This window comes from Mytilus galloprovincialis, chromosome 4 (assembly GCF_965363235.1).
Source record: "Mytilus galloprovincialis chromosome 4, xbMytGall1.hap1.1, whole genome shotgun sequence".
NCBI classification, from domain to species: Eukaryota; Metazoa; Mollusca; class Bivalvia; order Mytilida; family Mytilidae; genus Mytilus; species Mytilus galloprovincialis.
The window spans coordinates 78,873,479-78,891,916 of NC_134841.1; the positions used below are offsets into that span (position 1 = coordinate 78,873,479).

General features: G+C 34.4%; 1 pseudogene; it reads left to right on the forward strand.

Annotated features, from left to right (window-relative positions):
* The window catches only part of LOC143073047 (insulin-degrading enzyme-like), a 97,263-nt pseudogene that overhangs the window by 35,636 nt on the left and 43,189 nt on the right, over positions 1–18,438 (forward strand).

The following is an 18,438-nucleotide window of genomic DNA, read 5'->3' on the forward strand; positions in this document are numbered from 1 at the left end:
TTAATGAAACTTAATATTATTGTAAACTGGCATGTATAGATGAGACTTTTGACTTAGAAAATTTCAAAATGGCTGCCGTTGCCATGGAAACAGCAAAAATGTCATGTTTTTAAAAATTACCTAAATGTACTGAAAATGTACAGAAAAATGTATAGCCATGCAAATATGTGCATTCACTGTTAAAAGTTTTTGAAATGGCTGCCGCTTAGTGGCAATGGGGGGAAGGGTGACATCCGCTATTGCTTGCAATGGCAAATCTAGTTATTATTATTATTTTTCTTCCACCTAATTTTGTCCGGCAGTTTTCTCAGAGCCAAAGGAAGCAATCTGAATGATAGTGCACTATAACAAGGAACCCTGACTTTCCTGTTTCTTTCCGGTATTGGAACTAAAAAAATGGCTGCCATCACCATGGAAACGAAAAAATGGTGAAAAAATATAATTTTAGAGTTAAGGGAATTGTTTGAGAATGCTTAAGCTTAAAATCTTTAGATTTTAATACAATGTAGGTGCCCACTATATACTGCTTTGTGATGATTTTGGCAATCATTGGAACTGCTATGTTGCCATGGATACCACACCAAAAATTTCCAAAATATGGAAATGGTCCAAATTTAATAAAACTTCACAGAAACGATGAGCAACATTGTGAGATGTGGAATTTGGCGTTGGAATTTTGAAAATGTCTGCCGTTACCATGGAAACAATGCAAAACAGGTCAAAATGGTCCAAAAAACACCTAAAAGTGGCATTTACTTTCTTAAAAGGGTAGGTCAAATCCATTGAAACTCTGATGGTATGTTCCCTCCCATGTACCAATGTGGTATCTGCCATTAGACATTTGGAATGGTCTGTGTAACCATAGAAACCAGCCAAAATGTCAAAAATTTCAAAAATTTCAAAATGCTCCTAAATTGATGAAACTTAATAGGATTGTTGACTGGCAAGTCTGGATGAGACTTTTGACTTTGGAATTTCCAAAATGGCCACCGTTGCCATGGAAACTGCAAAAAAGTCAAAAATTCTCTAAATGCTTTGAACTTAATGAAACTTGATATTATTGTTAACTGGCAAGTAAAGATGAGACTTTTCACTTCAAAATTTTCAAAATGGCTGCCGTTGCCATGGAAACAGCAGAATTGTGAATTTTTTTAGAATGCTCTCAATGTACTGAAAATTTACAGAAAGATGTATTGCCATGCATATATATGTGCATTCACTGTTAAACAATTTTGAAATGGCTGCCGCTTAGTGGCAATTGGGGGGAAGGGTGACATCCGCTATTGCTTGCAATAGCAATTCTAGTTATGGCACCCTCAACGGAGTTGGGGTGACGTATTGTTATTCTACGTTTCTTTTTTTTCTTATTATTATTATTATTTTTCTTGCAACAAATTTTGTCCAGGTGATTTCTCGAAATCCAATGGACCAATGTTGATGGAACTCTACTATAGTAAGGACCCCCAGGTGCAGAGTTGCAGGAAGCATGGAATGGTTCAAGATGGCTACCGTTTCCATGGAAACAGAACAAATGTGAAAAAATCCAGTTTTTTGTTTTGGTGAACTGTTTGGATATGCTTTATCTCAGAATCATTATATTTTAATACAATGTAGGTGCCCACTATATACAGGTGTTGGATGATTTTGGTGATCATTGGAACTACTATGTTGCCATGGAAACTACACCAAAAATTTCGAAATTCTGAAAATGCTCCAAACTTCAGAAAACTTCACAGTAACGATGAGCAACATTGGAAGATGTGGAATTGGGCGTTGGAATTTCCAAAATATCTGTTGTTACCTTGGAAACAATGCAAAAAGGTCAAAACTTTGAATTTTCACAGAACATTCCAGAACATCAATGTTAGATTTATTCTAGAGACGTTAAATGGTACATTATTATGGAGGGCAAAAAATGCAGCACGGGTTTGTCTTTGGAATATTCAAAATGGCCGCCGTTACCATGGAAACAGCAAAAATATGAAAAACTTCAAAATGCTTCAAATTTAAGGAAACTTATAACAAATGTTGCCTAGCTTATGTAGACTTGACTTTTGAGTTTGGAATTTTCTAAATGGCCGCCGCACACCTGGCAATAGGGGAAGGGTGCCATCCGTTATTGCTAGCAATTACAAATCTTTATTATGTCACCCGATCGACAATGTCGGGTGACATATTGCTATTCCTCTGTTTCTTTTTCACTATTATTATTATGTCACCCGATCGACAATGTCGGGTGACATATTGCTTTTCCTCTGTTTCTTTTTCTGTATTATTATTATTATTATTATACTTCCACCTATTTTGTCCGGCAGGTTTTTTGGAGTGAAATGGAACCAATCTTAATGATAGTTCACTATAAGGTGGAACAAAAAATTTCGGGGTGCAGGTGGGTCTAAGACCATAAAAAATGGCTGCCGTTTCCATGGAAACAGAATAATTGTGAAAAATTCCAGTTTTTGGTTTTGGTGAATAATTTGGAGATTCTTAAACTCAGAATAATCATATTTTGATACAATGTAGGTGCCAGCCATATACTGGTTTTGGATGATTTTGGCATTCATTGGAACTACTATGTTGCCATGGAAACTGCACCAAAAATTTCAAAAATATCAAAATGCTCCAAATTTTTTGAAAGTTCATGGCAACGATGAGCAACATTGGTAGATGTGGAATTTGGCGTTGGAATTTCCAAAATGTCTACCGTTACCATGGAAACAGAGCATAAGTGTCAAAATGCTCTAAAAACTTCAGGGTTTGGTGAATAATTTTGATATGCTTGAACTTGAAATCAACAAATTTTTACACAATATAGTTATCCACTATATACAGGTTTTGATTGATTTTGACAATCATTGGAACTACTCTGTTACCATGGATACAGGATCAAATATCTCAATAATTTCAAAATGCTCCAAAATTAATGAAACTTAAGATGATAGTTGACTGGCAAGTCTGGATGAGACTTTTGACTTTGGAATTTCCAAAATGGCCACCGTTGCCATGGAAACTGCAAAAAAGTCAAAATTTCTCAAAATGCTTTGAACTTAATGAAACTTGATATTATTGTTAACTGGCAAGTACAGATGAGACTTTTGACTTTGAAATTTTCAAAATGGCTGCCGTTGCCATGGAAACAGCAGAAATGTGATTTTTTTTTAAATGCTCTGAATGTACTGAAAATTTACAGAAAGATGTATTGCCATGAATATATGTGCATTCACTGTTAAACCATTTTGAAATGGCTGCCGGTTAGTGGCAATAGGGGAAGGGTGACATCCGCTATTGCTTGCAATGGCAATTCTAGTTATTATTATTTTTCTTCCACCTAGTTTTGTCCGGCAGTTTTCTCAGAGCCAAAGGAACCAATCTGAATGATGGTGCACTATAACAAGGAACCCTGACTTTCCAGTTGCAGTGCAACTTTGGAACTAAAAAATGGCTGCCATCACCATGGAAACCGAAAAATAATGGAAAATTACAGTTTTTGGTTTTGATGAATTATTTGGAAATGCTTTAACTTAGAATCATTATCTTTTGATACAATGTAGGTGCCGGGCATATACTGCTTTGGGATGATTTTGGCAATCATTGGAACTGCTATGTTGCCATGGATACTACACCAATAATTTCCAAAATATGGAAATGCTCCAAATTTTATGAAACTTCACAGTAAACGATGAGCAACATAGGTAGAGGTGGAATTTGGCGTTGGAATTTCGAAAATGTCTGCCGTTACCATGGAAACAATGCAAAACAGGTCAAAATGGTCCAAAAACCTTAAAGTGGCATTTACTTTCTTAATATGGTAGGTCAAATTGATCGAAACTTTGATGGTATGGTCCCTCCCATGTACCAATGTGGTATATGCCATTAAATTTTGGGAAAGGTCTCTGTTGCCATAGGAACCATCACAAATGTCAAAATTTTCAAAAATTTCAAAATGCTTCAAAATTGATCAAGCTTCATATGATTATAGACTGTCAAGTCTGCTTGAGACTTTTGAAGTTGGAATTTCCAAAATGGCTACCGTTGCCATGGAAACTGGAAAAATGTCAAAAATTCTCAAATTGCTTTGAACTTAATGAAACTTGATATTATTGTTACCTGACAAGTAAAGATGAGACTTTTGACTTTGAAATTTTCAAAATGGCTGCCTTTGCCATGGAAACAGAAGAAATGTGAATTTTAAAAAAATGCTTTGAATGTACTGAAAATTTACAGAAAAATCGATTGCCATGCATATATGTGCATTCACTGTTAAACAATTTTTAAATGGCTGCCGCTTAGTGGCAATTGGGGGAAGGGTGACATCCGCTATTGCTTGCAATGGCAATTCTAGTTATTATTATGTCACCCGATCGACAATGTCGGGTGACATATTGCTTTTCCTCTGTTTCTTTTTCTGTATTATTATTATACTTCCACCTATTTTGTCCGGCATGTTTTTTGGAGTGAAATGGAACCAATCTTAATGATAGTTCACTATAAGGTGGAACAAAAAATTTCGGGGTGCAGGTGGGTCTAAGACCATAAAAAATGGCTGCCGTTTCCATGGAAACAGAATAATTGTGAAAAATTCCAGTTTTTGTTTTTGGTGAATAATTTGGAGATTCTTAAACTCAGAATCATCATATTTTGAAACAATGTAGGTGCCAGCCATATACTGGTTTTGGATGATTTTGGCAATCATTGGAACTACTATGTTGCCATGGAAACTGCACCAAAAATTTCAAAAATATCAAAATGCTCCAAATTTTTTAAGACTTCATAGTAACGATGAGCAACATTGGTAGATGTGCAATTTGGCGTTGGAATTTCGAAAATGTCTGCCGTTACCATGGAAACAAGTCGAAAATGGTCAAAATGCTTCAAAAACCTTAAAGTGGCATTTACTTTCTTAAAATGGTAGGTCAAATCCATTGAAACTTTGATGGTATGTTCCCTCCCATGTACCAATGTGGTATCTGCCATTAGAAATTTGGAATGGTATCTGTTACCATAGAAACCAGCCAAAATGTCAAAAATTTCAAAAATTTCAAAATGCTCCAAAATTGATGAAACGTAATATATTTGTTGACTGTCAAGTCTGCATGAGACTTTTGAAGTTGGAATTTCCAAAATGGCCACCGTTGCCATGGAAACAGCAGAAATGTCAGATATTTTCACAATGCTCCAAACTTAATGAAACTTAATATAATTGTTAACTGGCATGTATAGATGAGACTTTTGACTTCGGAATTTTCAAAATGGCTGCCGTTGCCATGGAAACAGAAGAAATGTGAAACTTTTGACAATGCTCAAAACGTACTGTAAATTTACAGAAAGATATATCGCAATGCGTTGATCTGCATTCACTGTTAAATTGTTTTCAAATGGATGCCGCTTAGTGGCAATAGGGGAAGGGTGACATCCGCTATTGCTTGCAATGGCAATTTTAGTTATTATTTTTCTTCCTCCTAATTTTGTCCGGCAGTTTTCTCAGAGCCAAAGCAACCAATCTGAATGATGGTGCACTATAACAAGGAACCCTGACTTTCCAGTTGCAGTGCAACTTTGGAACTAAAAAATGGCTGCCATCACCATGGAAACGGAAAAATGGTGAAAAAATATAATTTTGGAGAAAGGTGAATTGTTTGAGAATGCTTTACCTTAATATCTTTAGATTTTAATACAATGTAGGTGCCCACTATATACTGCTTTGGGATGATTTTGGCAACCATTGGAACTGCTATGTTGCCATGGATACTACACCAAAAATTTCCAAAATATGGAAATGCTCCAAATTTTATAAAACTTCACAGTAACGATGAGCAACATTGGTAGAGGTGGAATTTGGCGTTGGAATTTCGAAAATGTCTGCCGTTAGCATGGAAACAATACAAAACAGGTCAAAATGGTCCAAAAACCTTAAAGTGGCATTTACTTTCTTAAAATGGTAGGTCAAATTGATTGAAACTTTGATGGTATGGTCCCTCCCATGTACCAATGTCTTATATGCCATTAAATTTTGGGGATGTAGGTCTCTGTTGCCATAGGAACCATCACAAATGTCAAAAAATTTAAAATGCTTCAAAATTGATGAAACTTCATATGATTGTAGACTATCAAGTCTGCATGAGACTTTTGAAGTTGGAATTTCCAAAATGTCAACCGTTGCCATGGAAACTGCAAAAATGTCAAATATTTTCAAAATGCTCCAAACTTAATGAAACTAAATATTATTGTTAACTGGCATGTATAGATGAGACTTTTGACTTTGGATTTTTCAAAATGGCTGCCGTTGCCATGGAAACAGAAGAAGTGTGAAACTTTTGACAATGCTCAAAATGTACTGAAAATTTACAGAAAGATATATTGCAATGCATTGATCTGCATTTACTGTTAATTTGTTTTCAAATGGCTGCCGCTTAGTGGCAATAGGGGAAGGGTGACATCTGCTATTGCTTGCAATGGCAATTCTAGTTATTATTTTTATTCTTCCACACTTTTTTGTCCATTCTATTTCTCGGAATTGGCTTGAACAATATTGATGGAACTATACCATAATGTAGACCACCACATTCTATAGTGCAGTGGGGTATGGCACCATCAAGATGGCTGCCGTTGCCATGGAAACGAAACAAATGTAAAAAAATCCTGTTTTATGTTTTGGTGAACTGTTTTGATATGCTTAAACTCAGAACCATTATATTTTGATACAATGTAGGTGCCGGCCATATACAGGTGTTGGATGATTTTGGCACTCATTGGAACTACTATGTTGCCATGGAAACTATACCAAAAATTTCAAAAATATCAAAATGCTCCAAACTTCATGAAACTTCACAGTAACGATGAGCAACATTGGAAGATGTGGAATTTGGCGTTGGAATTTCCAAAATATCTGTTGTTACCATGGAAACAATGCAAAAAGGTCAAACATTTCAAAAAAAAAAAAAGTGCTGTAAACTGGATGAAACTTTACAGGAATGGTCACTGGCATAAGCAAAGTTGACATTTGAAATTGGAATTTTCAAAATGGCCGCCGTAACCATGGAAACAGCAAAAATGTCAAAAACTTCAAAATACTCCAAACTTAATGAAACTTAGCAAATATGATAATTTGAATGTGTAGATGCACACTTTGACTTTGGAATTTTCTAGATTGCTGCTGCTCCCCTGGCAATGTGGGAAGGGTGCCATCCGCTATTGCTTGCAATGGCAAATCTAGTTTATTATTATTTTTCTTCCACTAATTTTGTCCGGAGCGATTCTCATAATTGAATGGACCAAAATTGATGGAACTAGGGTATAATGTTGAACACCATGCGAAGTTGTCCCTCTGACTTTGGAATGGTCAAGATGGCCACCGTTACCATGGAAACAGCAAAAATGTGAAAAAAATCAAAGTGTTTTAAAGTCGAAAAAACTTCACAGGAATGGTAACTGGCATGTGCTGATAAACAGTTTGACTTCAGAATTTTCAAAATGGCCGCCGTTACCATGGAAACTGCAAAAATGTCAAAAATTTCAAAAACCTCCAAAATTTATGAAACTTTAAAAAAATGTTAATTTGTTAGTGTAGATGCACTCTTTGACTGAGGAATTTTCAAAATGGCTGCCGTTACCATGGCAATGGGGGAAGGGTGCCATCCGTTATTGCTAGCAATTACAAATCTAGTTATTGTTCCGTTCTTTTTTTTCTTATTTTTATTTTTATTCTTCCACACATTTTGTCCATGCTATTTCTCGGGATTGGTCAGACCCATGTTGATGGAACTATACCATAATATGAACCGCCATGTGAAGTTGTGCAAGAGACATTGGAATGGTTAAAAATGGCTGCCGTTACCATGGAAACGAAACAAATGTGAAAAATTTCTGTTTTTTGTTTTGGTGAACTGTTTGAATATGCTTAAACTCAGAATCATCATATTTTAATACAATGAAGGTGCCCACTATATACAGGTGTTGGATGACTTTGGTACTCATTGGACCTACTATGTTGCCATGGAAACTAAACCAAAAATTTCATAAATATCAAAATGCTCCAAACTTCATGAAACTTCACAGTAACGAAGGGCAACATTGGAAGATGTGGAATTTGGCGTTGAAATTTCCAAAATATCTGTAGATACCATGGAAACAATGCAAAAAGATCAAAACTTTGAATTTTCACAGAACATTCCAGAACATCAATGTTAAATGTATTCTAGAGACATTAAATGGTATATAATGGTATATATGATTATGGAGGGAAAAAATTGCAGCGGGGGTTTGACTTTGGAATATTCAAAATGGCCGCCGTTACCATGGGAACAGCAAAATTATGAAAAACTTCAAAATGCTTTAAATTTAATGAAACTTATAACAAATGTTGCCTAGCTTATGTAGACTTAACTTTTGAGTTTCGAATTTTCAAAATGGCCGCCGTTGCCATGGAAACAGCAAACATTTTCTATAAGGCTGTCGCTGGCCTGGCAATAGGGAAAGGGTGCCATCCGCTATTGCTTGCAATGGCAAATCTAGTTATGGCACCCTCAACGGAGTTGGGGTGACATATTGTTATTGTTCCGTTCTTTTTTTCTTATTATATTTATTCTTCCACACTTTTTTGTCCATGCTATTTCTCGGAATTGGCTTGAACAATATTGATGAAACTATACCATAATGTAGACCACCACTTTCTATAGTGCAGTGGGGTATGGCACCATCAAGATGGCTGCCGTTGCCATGGAAACGAAACAAATGTGAAAAAATCCTGTTTTTTGTTTTGGAGAACTGTTTTGATATGCTTGAACTCAGAAACATTTTATTTTGATACAATGTAGGTGCCGGCCATATACAGGTGTTGGATGATTTTGGCACTCATTGGAACTACAATGTTGCCATGGAAACTACACCAAAAATTTCAAAAATATCAAAATGCTCCAAACTTCATGAAACTTCACAGTAACGATGAGCAACATTGGAAGATGTGGAATTTGGCGTTGGAATTTCCAAAATATCTGTTGTTACCATGGAAACAATGCAAAAAAGGTCAAAACTTTGAATTTTCACAGAACATTCCAGAACATCAATGTTAAATTCATTCTAGAGACATTAAATGGTATATGATTATGGAGGGCAAAAATTGCAGCGGGGGTTTGACTTTGGAATATTCAAAATGGCCGCCGTTACCATGGGAACAGCAAAATTATGAAAAACTTCAAAATGCTTTAAATTTAATGAAAATCATAACAACTTTTGACTAGCTTATGTAGACTTAACTTTTGAGTTTCGAATTTTCAAAATGGCCGCCGTTGCCATGGAAACAGCAAACATTTTCTAAATGGCTGCCGCTGGCCAGGCAATGGGGAAAGGGTGCCATCCGCTATTGCTTGCAATGGCAAATCTAGTTATGGCACCCTCAACGGAGTTGGGGTGACATATTGTTATTCTACGTTTCTTTTTATTCTTTTTTTTATTATTATTTTTCTTCCACTATTTTTGTCCGGAGCAGTTCTCAGAATAGAATGGACCAAAGTTGATGGAACTATGGTATAATGTTGACCACCATGCGAAGTTGTCCCTCTGACTTTGGAATGGTCAAGATGGCCGCCGTTTCCATGGAAACAGCACAAATGCGAAAAAAATCAAAGTGGTCCTAACTGGAAGAAACTCCACAGGAATGTTAACTGGCATGTGCTGATTTCCAGTTTGACTTTGGAATTTTCAAAATGGCCGCCGTTACCATGGAAACAGCTAAAATATCAAAAATTCTAACTCTTTCGTTATAACATCCAACTGGATGAAACTTTATGAAAATGTTTTCCAGTATGCCAAGATGTCAAGACAATATATGGATAGTTCAAAATGGCCGCCGTTGTCATGGAAACTGGGGCCAAGTTTTGCATTGACCCTATGGAAAAATGCATAAAATCTGCATTTTCTCAGAGAGTAGTGCACCAAAGTCAATGAAACTGTATTGATATATAACATGACATGTGGCAATGAGATGTACGCTTTTAGAATTTTGGAATTATCTACTGTAACCATGGTTGCAGCACAAATGTTCAAAATTTCCTTAAAAAAATTAAGTGCTGCAAACTGGATGAAACTTTACAGAAATAGTGACTGACATGTGCGGAGTTGCATTTTGAAGTTGGAATTTCAAAAATGGCCACCGTAACCATGGAAACAGCAAAATTGTCCAAAATTTCAAAATGCTCCAAACTTAATGAAATTTTGCAAAAATGATAACTTGCAGGTGTAGATGCACTCTTTGACTTTGGAATTTCCAAAATGGCTGCCGCTCGCCTGGCAATGGGGGGACGAGGGTGCCATCCGTTATTGCTAGCAATTACAAATCTAGTTCTTTTTCTTTTTCTTCCGCCACATTAAAAATGAACTTGTCCGCAGCGTTTCTCGAAAACCCCTGGTCAGATTAACTTAAGAGTTTCATAGAATGTTAGACTAATATGTCTAGGTGAGCCATCGATCGTTCGTTTGTGCATTGGGGTCTATTAAGGGGTATTTTGGGGGGCAGAAAGAAGGGAGGGGTTTACTATAGAACCCTATGGGATTTTATTTTCTAAAATTTTCAAATGAATATAACTTGAAAACTGTAAGTGATAGATACATGTAGTCTTCAGAAATGATTAAAGGACAATAAAACAAATCACATGAAATATAGAAGGAGTCCCTGGGGGTCATCCCCACCCCCTTCAATTTGAGAATATGCTTTTATCTTGTAAACGGTCCAGATCCCCACCCCTAAACCTCATATATTCTTGAATGGGACGATAAAACAAATCAAATGAAATTAAAGGGAAGTCCCCAGGGGTCCTCCCCACCCCGTTCAATTTGAAAATGTGCTATTATCGTGTAAACGGTCCAGATCCCCACCCCTAAACCATATATATTCTTGTAGGGGACACTAAAACAAATGAAATGAAATAAAAGGGAAGTCCTGCGGGGGTCACCCCACCCCCTCTTGTTTGAAAACTTGTAAATGGTCAACATCCCCACCCCTAAACCATCTATATTCTTGTATGGGACAATAAAACTAATCAAATGAAATTAAATTTGAAGTTCCTTGGGGTAACCCCCACCCCGTTCAATTTGAGAATGTACTATTATCTTGTAAACGGTCCAGATCCCCACCCCTAAACCATATATATTCTTGTAGGGGACAATAAAACAAATGAAATGATATAAAAGGAAAGTCCCGAGGGGGTCACCCCACCCCCTCTTGTTTGAAAACTTGTAACGGTCAACATCCCCACCCCTAAACCATATATATTCCTGTATGGGACAACAAGGCTAATCAAATGAAATTAAAGGGAAGTTCCTGGGGGTCGCCCCCACCCTGTTCAATTTGAGAATGTGCTATTATCTTGTAAACGGTCCAGATCCCCACCCCTAAACCATATATATTCTTGTAGGGGACAATTAAAAGGGAAGTTCCTGGGGGTCGCCCCCACCCTGTTCAATTTGAGAATGTGCTATTATCTTGTAAACGGTCCAGATCCCCACCCCTAAACCATATATATTCTTGTAGGGGACAATTAAACAAATGAAATGATATAAAAGAGAAGTCCCGAGGGGTCACCCCACCCCCTCTTGTTTGAAAACTTGTAAACGGTCAACATCCCCACCCCTAAACCATATATATTCTTGTATGGGACAATTAAACAAATCAAATGAAATGTAAGTAAAGTCCCTGGGGGTCATCACCACCCCCTCCTGTTTGAATACTTGTAAATGGTGGAGATCCCCACTCGTAAGCCATATATTATATTCTTGTATGGGACAAAAAATCAAATCAAATGAACATGGGACCATATGAATGGGGAGTTATGGGAGCTTTGTTTGGGAGACTTCGTAACAGCATCCTGTTACAATTACTTCTTGTAGACCCTTTAATTTGGAAAAATGAAATATTCTGTTCTGTTTTATTCTATAGCATGTATATATAGATTTCGAATTGAGTATATAGAAAATATTCGAACTACCTTAGCCTTATGTTATATATACGGAGTTATTTCTTTAAAAACAAGTTATTATATCTAAACGTGATAATACAGACAGACAATTTTTTTTTATCCTTTTACCATTAGGCTTGACTTGATGAGTGTTGGACTTATGGGTTGTCCGAGTTTTGGGCTGTCGAAGCAATGGATTGTCGGACTATTGGGTTGTTGGACTAATGGGTTGTCTGACCAATGTTGCCTCATTCATATGAATAAATTGAGGTTAGGGGTGTATGTCAATGAGACAGCAACCTGCCAACACAAAATCGAAAAGAAGTAACAAAGTCAAACTTTAAATTAATTAAAAGTTTTGAAATTTTTCAAATTGATTTAACACTACAAGAAAAGACTATAACAATTGTACAAATTGGCATGAATTTAAAAAAAAAAAAAAACATAGAGATATAGCAAATGACAACATTGTTGAGTTTTGTGACATAGGACAGGCATTACAACATAAGTCTTTTTTTTCAAGTTCATTTAAAAAGTGTTATATCAATAGAGAAGGTGTACATATAGCCTTATCAACCTTAAATAGGGTGAGGTATCACCTGGTCTTTACATCATCTGAAACAGGAACCTACATACACTAAAAAGGCCAGAAAGTAGCTTACTTTTTCTGTAGGCCTTATGCGAATGATGAAAATTGATAGATAATGATATTTCAGAGTTTCTGCTGAATTTTTTTTTAAATACCAATTTTCATGGGTTTCGTGTGTACAAGTGAACCACGAATTTAAATGTTCAACAAATAACATATTTTCAATAGGCTTTGAAGACAAAGATTGGCAAAACCAAGAAATCAAATCTCCACTAGCAAGTTTTCAGCAATCCACCAAAACTGATCCCCACGAAAATAAATGTATTCACAGTAGAAGCATTGACTTTAAAAGAGCATTTATCAAATGACAGCTTGATTCATTTTAATAAAACTAAATGTGGGTAATAAGAAATCAAGAGTTCAGCATGCAATCTTCTACAACAGACAAGTGCCTAACAAAAGGTGAAAGTCTTAACTGTCAAGAATCTGTAAAATGGTTTAAAAATCAAACAGACTTTCTTACAAAGATCTGCAACTCAACATAAAATTTTCAAAAAGAAAAAAACAACACATTTTCTTCTTGACAATCATTGGACTGACAAAAGATGCATACAGCTTAGAATAAAACTAGTTCAGATAAACTTTTTACTCAATTTACCCAGTATGTTTTAAAATTGACATCAAAATACATGGGAAAAGAAAATCAGTGTGATAAAAAGTAACCAGGAAATTATTCATAATAAATAAAAGCACTCTTGAAGGTTACCTGTTTGTATTAATTCATAGTTCATGTAAGCTACTTTACTGTGGAGTACATTCAGGACATTTCATACAGCATGCATTTTCATAGTTTCATTCAATAAAACACAATATCTGAGAACTAATATGCAAATGTTTTATCTAGAAAATGTGTTATGTAATTACCATAGTGTTCTGTACACATTCATTTAAGAGTTGTTAGAAATGTTGTTGAATAAGATTGTTAATGGAAAAGTGATGTATATAAATTAAAATAAAAAAAACATCAATCCTTTGTAACCAATAAAATAAATTTATGCTCAATTTTATGGGTATCAAAAATATTTATAACAATCATAATAAAATAACAAGTGTGATGTCCATATGATGATAGATCAACATAAAGACCTATATATCGACCTCAGACTTCGTCTTCAGTTGATATGTATAATATACAATTGTTTAATGCCTATCTCTGCTTTGAACTTAAATATAATCCAGTTTAACTGGTCATAAGAAAAAAAACATTGTTTTCTCTTTTTTTTCTAGTTTGCTATCGGAGGATATAACCAGAAACAGAAAGTTTTATTGGCAAAGATTTTGGAGAAAATGACAACTTTCAAAGTGGATCCAAAAAGATTTGAAATTTATAAGGAGATGGTTAGTATATGCTGTATATGCTATATATGATGTATATGTAATTCATGTGATTTAAAAAAAGGTATATAAGGACTTATACTTTTTGGTTCTTTATTTAAGAAAAATTCATATCATATTGAAAGTTGTGACCATTTGATTCTGAGGGGCATGTCTAGCAGATGTTGGCAATTATTATTCTAGTCTCCATTGAGTTGGAAATAAATATTCTTGTCTTATCACACTTAAGAATAAACAGTTTGATCCTAAAATATTCCAAAAAGTTTCAAATTTGCTTAGATCACTCAGCTCGCCATATTACAATAGATACAGAAGTATTTACAGTTGCAGATTCAGAGGCATAGAAGGCATATCCCTTTTTGACATGAAAAGAAATAATGTTTTGCTTAAAATTGTCAAGAACAAAACTCTGCCTTACAGTGCATTTTTTATGCCCTGGCCATGCGGAGCGGGCATTTAGTTATGCTCTTGTACGTCTGTACATACATTTTAAAGTTGTTTGTTCTCTAACTTAAGTTTGCTTCAACCAAATGATATAAAACTTATACACAATGCTTATTACCCCAAAACATAGGTCAAGTTTGAAATTTGGTGACATCACTTTTGGGTTGTGTAACTTTTAACGTTCTTGAATTAGGTCCCTTCCTGACATACAAAATGCTGAATTTTTAGTTTCCCTTCTCTAACTTTAGTTTGCCTCAACCAAATGTTTTGAAACTTATACATAATATAGAAAAATAAGTTGTTGTATAATTGCCAATGAGACAACTCTCCACAAGAGACCAAATGACACAGAAATTAACAACTATATGTCACTGCATAGCCTTCAACAATGAGCAAAGCCCATACCACATAGCCAGCTATAAAAGACCCTGAAATGACAAATGTAAAACAATTCATAAGAGAAAACTAATGGCCTAATTTATGAAAAAAAAATGAATGAAAAACAAATATGTAACACTTCAACAAACAACAACAACTGAATTACAGGCTCCTGACTTAGGACAGTCACATATATACAGAATGTGGCGGGGTTAAACATGTATCCCCTAAACTGTGATAGTGGTGTAACAGTACAACATAAGAACAAACTATAAATATCAGTTGAAAAAGGCTTAGACAAGGTTTATTTCCACATAATACAGATCAAGTTCAAAAATTGGTGTTGTAACTTTCACCTTTCCTTTATGAACATAAAAAATGCTGAACTTTTCGTTTCCATTCTATAATTTTAGTTTGTCTCAACGAAATGTTATAAGACTTATACACAATGCTTGTTACCACCAAACTCAGATCAAGTTTGAATTTTGGTGGTATCACTTTCACTGTTACAGAGTAATGCCTGTTTACAAATGGAAAAATTGCTGAATTTTTGGTTTCTGTTCTCTAACTTAAGTTAGCCTCAACCAAATGTTATGAGACTTATATGCAATACTTATTACCATAAAACTAAGATCAAATACAATTTCAGTTTAGGTAACTTTTAAACAAAGTTTGCAAGCAAGGCATTTAAACTCTAGATTTGCATGCCTTATTATTTTAACTGTAAAGCAATTTCATAAACAGTTTTGCATTTTTACATTTGTGACTTTTTTAAGGTTATCTCAATTTTCGTTTACATGTAACAAAGTAAATTAATAACCTATAAAGGTAAAAATTTAATGTTTTCTTTGTAATGTTTTGTCTACTCTGTTGATCTAAATTTTTGATTTGTTAAAGGAGAATAACTCTAGGAAAACTAGAAAACCTCAGGTAATGAAAAAAAGCAAAGAAGCATAAATGAATTAACCCCATCATAATTATGAATAGCGTAAACATTGATGTTTTATTATTTCTCCAGTACACCAGAAGTCTTAAGAACTTCAGTGCAGAACAGCCACATCAACATGCTATATACTACACATCTGTACTGATGTCAGAATTTATGTGGACCAAAGATGAATTACTTCAGTGTGTTGATGGTAAGCACATTCATAACTTTGGATGTAGTTTTTAGTGTGTAAAGATTGTCAGCTGATTGTTTGAATGATGGAAATGATTCCACTAATTTCCAATTGTACCATCACAATTAATTAGTCCTGAATCACAATTTGAATCTCGTTTTATTTCTTTTATAATTTACAGTTCTTCGTACAGCATCAGAACAAATGTTTTATTGTTGTTGACTAGGATTAAAAATTATTAAAGAGGAATGGAATTAGTCTTTCTGTAGATGTAAATAATTATTTCACATTTGAATTAATGGATAATATAGAGTCAAGTAAATGAATATGACTGCCTATAGTTATCAAAGGTACCAGGATTATAATTTAGTTCCCCAGATGCGTGTTTCATCTACAAAAGACTCATCAGTGACGCTCATATCAAAATAGTGTTACTATTAGGTTAAAGCAGCTCATCAGCAAGATTTAAGTATCTGAAAAAATGACTGAACATGCTGACTGTACATGACTTCACAACCACTTGATGATCTCTTGGTAGAATGCTTCCATAAAGTGGAGATAGTAATAACTTCAACAGAAAGAAGCACCCAACTCCAACTTAAATTGCCCCATAACATATTTCCCATACCAACCACATATTTGATACTCTTCGGCATATCCCTACAGAAAAGTTTTGAACTGGACCTAGCTCATTTCAGGCTATTCCCTGCTTAAATATTTTTCTGAGATCTTTAAAGTCTTGGTTTCCATGGTTGAAGATTGTAACCCGTTACCCATTACATTCTGCACTTAATGCAAACACTCTACCAAGACTATAAATTGGAAAGTCATGTTATCATTTACATCTTTCAAACAAGCATAAATATCAATCTTGGCAAGCTGAAATTAGTCTTTTGTGCATCTATCTTTGGGAATAAGAGGGAAAATAGATTGTGCCAGAGTTGGAATAATTTGTCCTTCTGCTGACTCTTTTGTTGTGAGTCTTTATTCATAATCCAACTCTTTTTTTGGTTTCAAGCAAAGCACTGTCACATTTACATTTTATTATCTTTGCATGATACATCTGTATTGGAAATGTCAGTCACTCTTGAGTTGACTTAAAAGATAATACAACACCATCAGTGAATTATCTGTTTATTGAAGGTTTTTGCTTTTTGATAATGAAAAAGAGTCTGGGGAATAAAATTTGTAAGCAACATTTTTTTTTCTGTGATTTAAACAACAAATGAGTCATAAAATTTCCAACTGTAATGCATTTTTCTTTATATTAAAATTCTGTAACACTTGAACAGGATTTAAGATATCAACATTTTGCCTACAGATTAATACCACTATAAATGCTGTAAATAACATTATGTCTTCATGTTTCTTTTCCAGAGATGACAGTTGAGAAGTTAGATGCCTTTATACCTCAGTTATTATCCAAATTATATATAGAAGGACTTATATATGGAAATGTAACAAAGCAGGTAGGTTGTATTAGTTCTCATCAGAGTAAATATTTCATGTGATATTGTAAAATCTTAATACCTTGTAATTGACAATTATGTTTATTACTTTCCAAGTTTAAACAGTATAAGAAAACATGCTAGCTGTACTGACTGTAAATGAATCACAAAGGTCCCTTGGAGTATAAAAGGTTAGCAGTGAATAAAAAACTTGAAACAATATTCATTAGTATTTAGAATATGTACCAGTAGTCAAAGATAGTTTTATCAAATATACTGACAAAAGTTTCTTAGTATACTGAGATATTTTATTTTACAGATAGCCTTGGATATTGTTGAAACAGTTGAATCTATACTAACGACAAAATGTAACACCAAGCCATTATTACCTAGTCAGACAAAAAGACTGAGAGAGTTACAACTGCCTGATGGTGAGTTAATTTTTTTTCTTTCTCATGACTAATTTGTTCATACAATGCAATTTTTATTTTATGTGATATGGAATTTACAAACAATATTTTCTAATAACATAAATTATTTTGGGTATTTCTTAGACTCCTTGGGATTTTTAACTGAAGGGCAGAGTTCTTGAAACAGATAATTATTGTTAGCTCTAATCTTTAAGTAGTCCAGGCTTAGGGTTTGCAATAAATTAAATAAGCCAGATACTTGTATTGCCTCTTTCACTTTACTTGATGCAACTGAAATAGCAATCAACAATATAATATAAAGCAAAAGCATTGGACATTTAATTTTTTTTCTCATGACTAATTTGTTCATACAATGCAATTTTTTTTTATGTGATATGGAATTTACAAACAAAATTTTCTAATAACATCAATTATTTTGGGTACAAGACAATGAACAAAAAGTGCTTAAATATGGTGTTCACACATAGTTTAGATGATATAAAATATATTTCAATTAAAGTCACTAATCATGAAAAACAACAGACTATTATTTTTTTTTAAAACATTTTTTGCTTTATAATAATAAGAGAGATAACTCTGTTACAAATTTATGTACTTTTAATTTTAATCAGGTTCATCATTTGTTTATCATGAGAAGAATCATGTCCACAAAAGTTCCAGTATAGAGGTATACTATCAATGTGG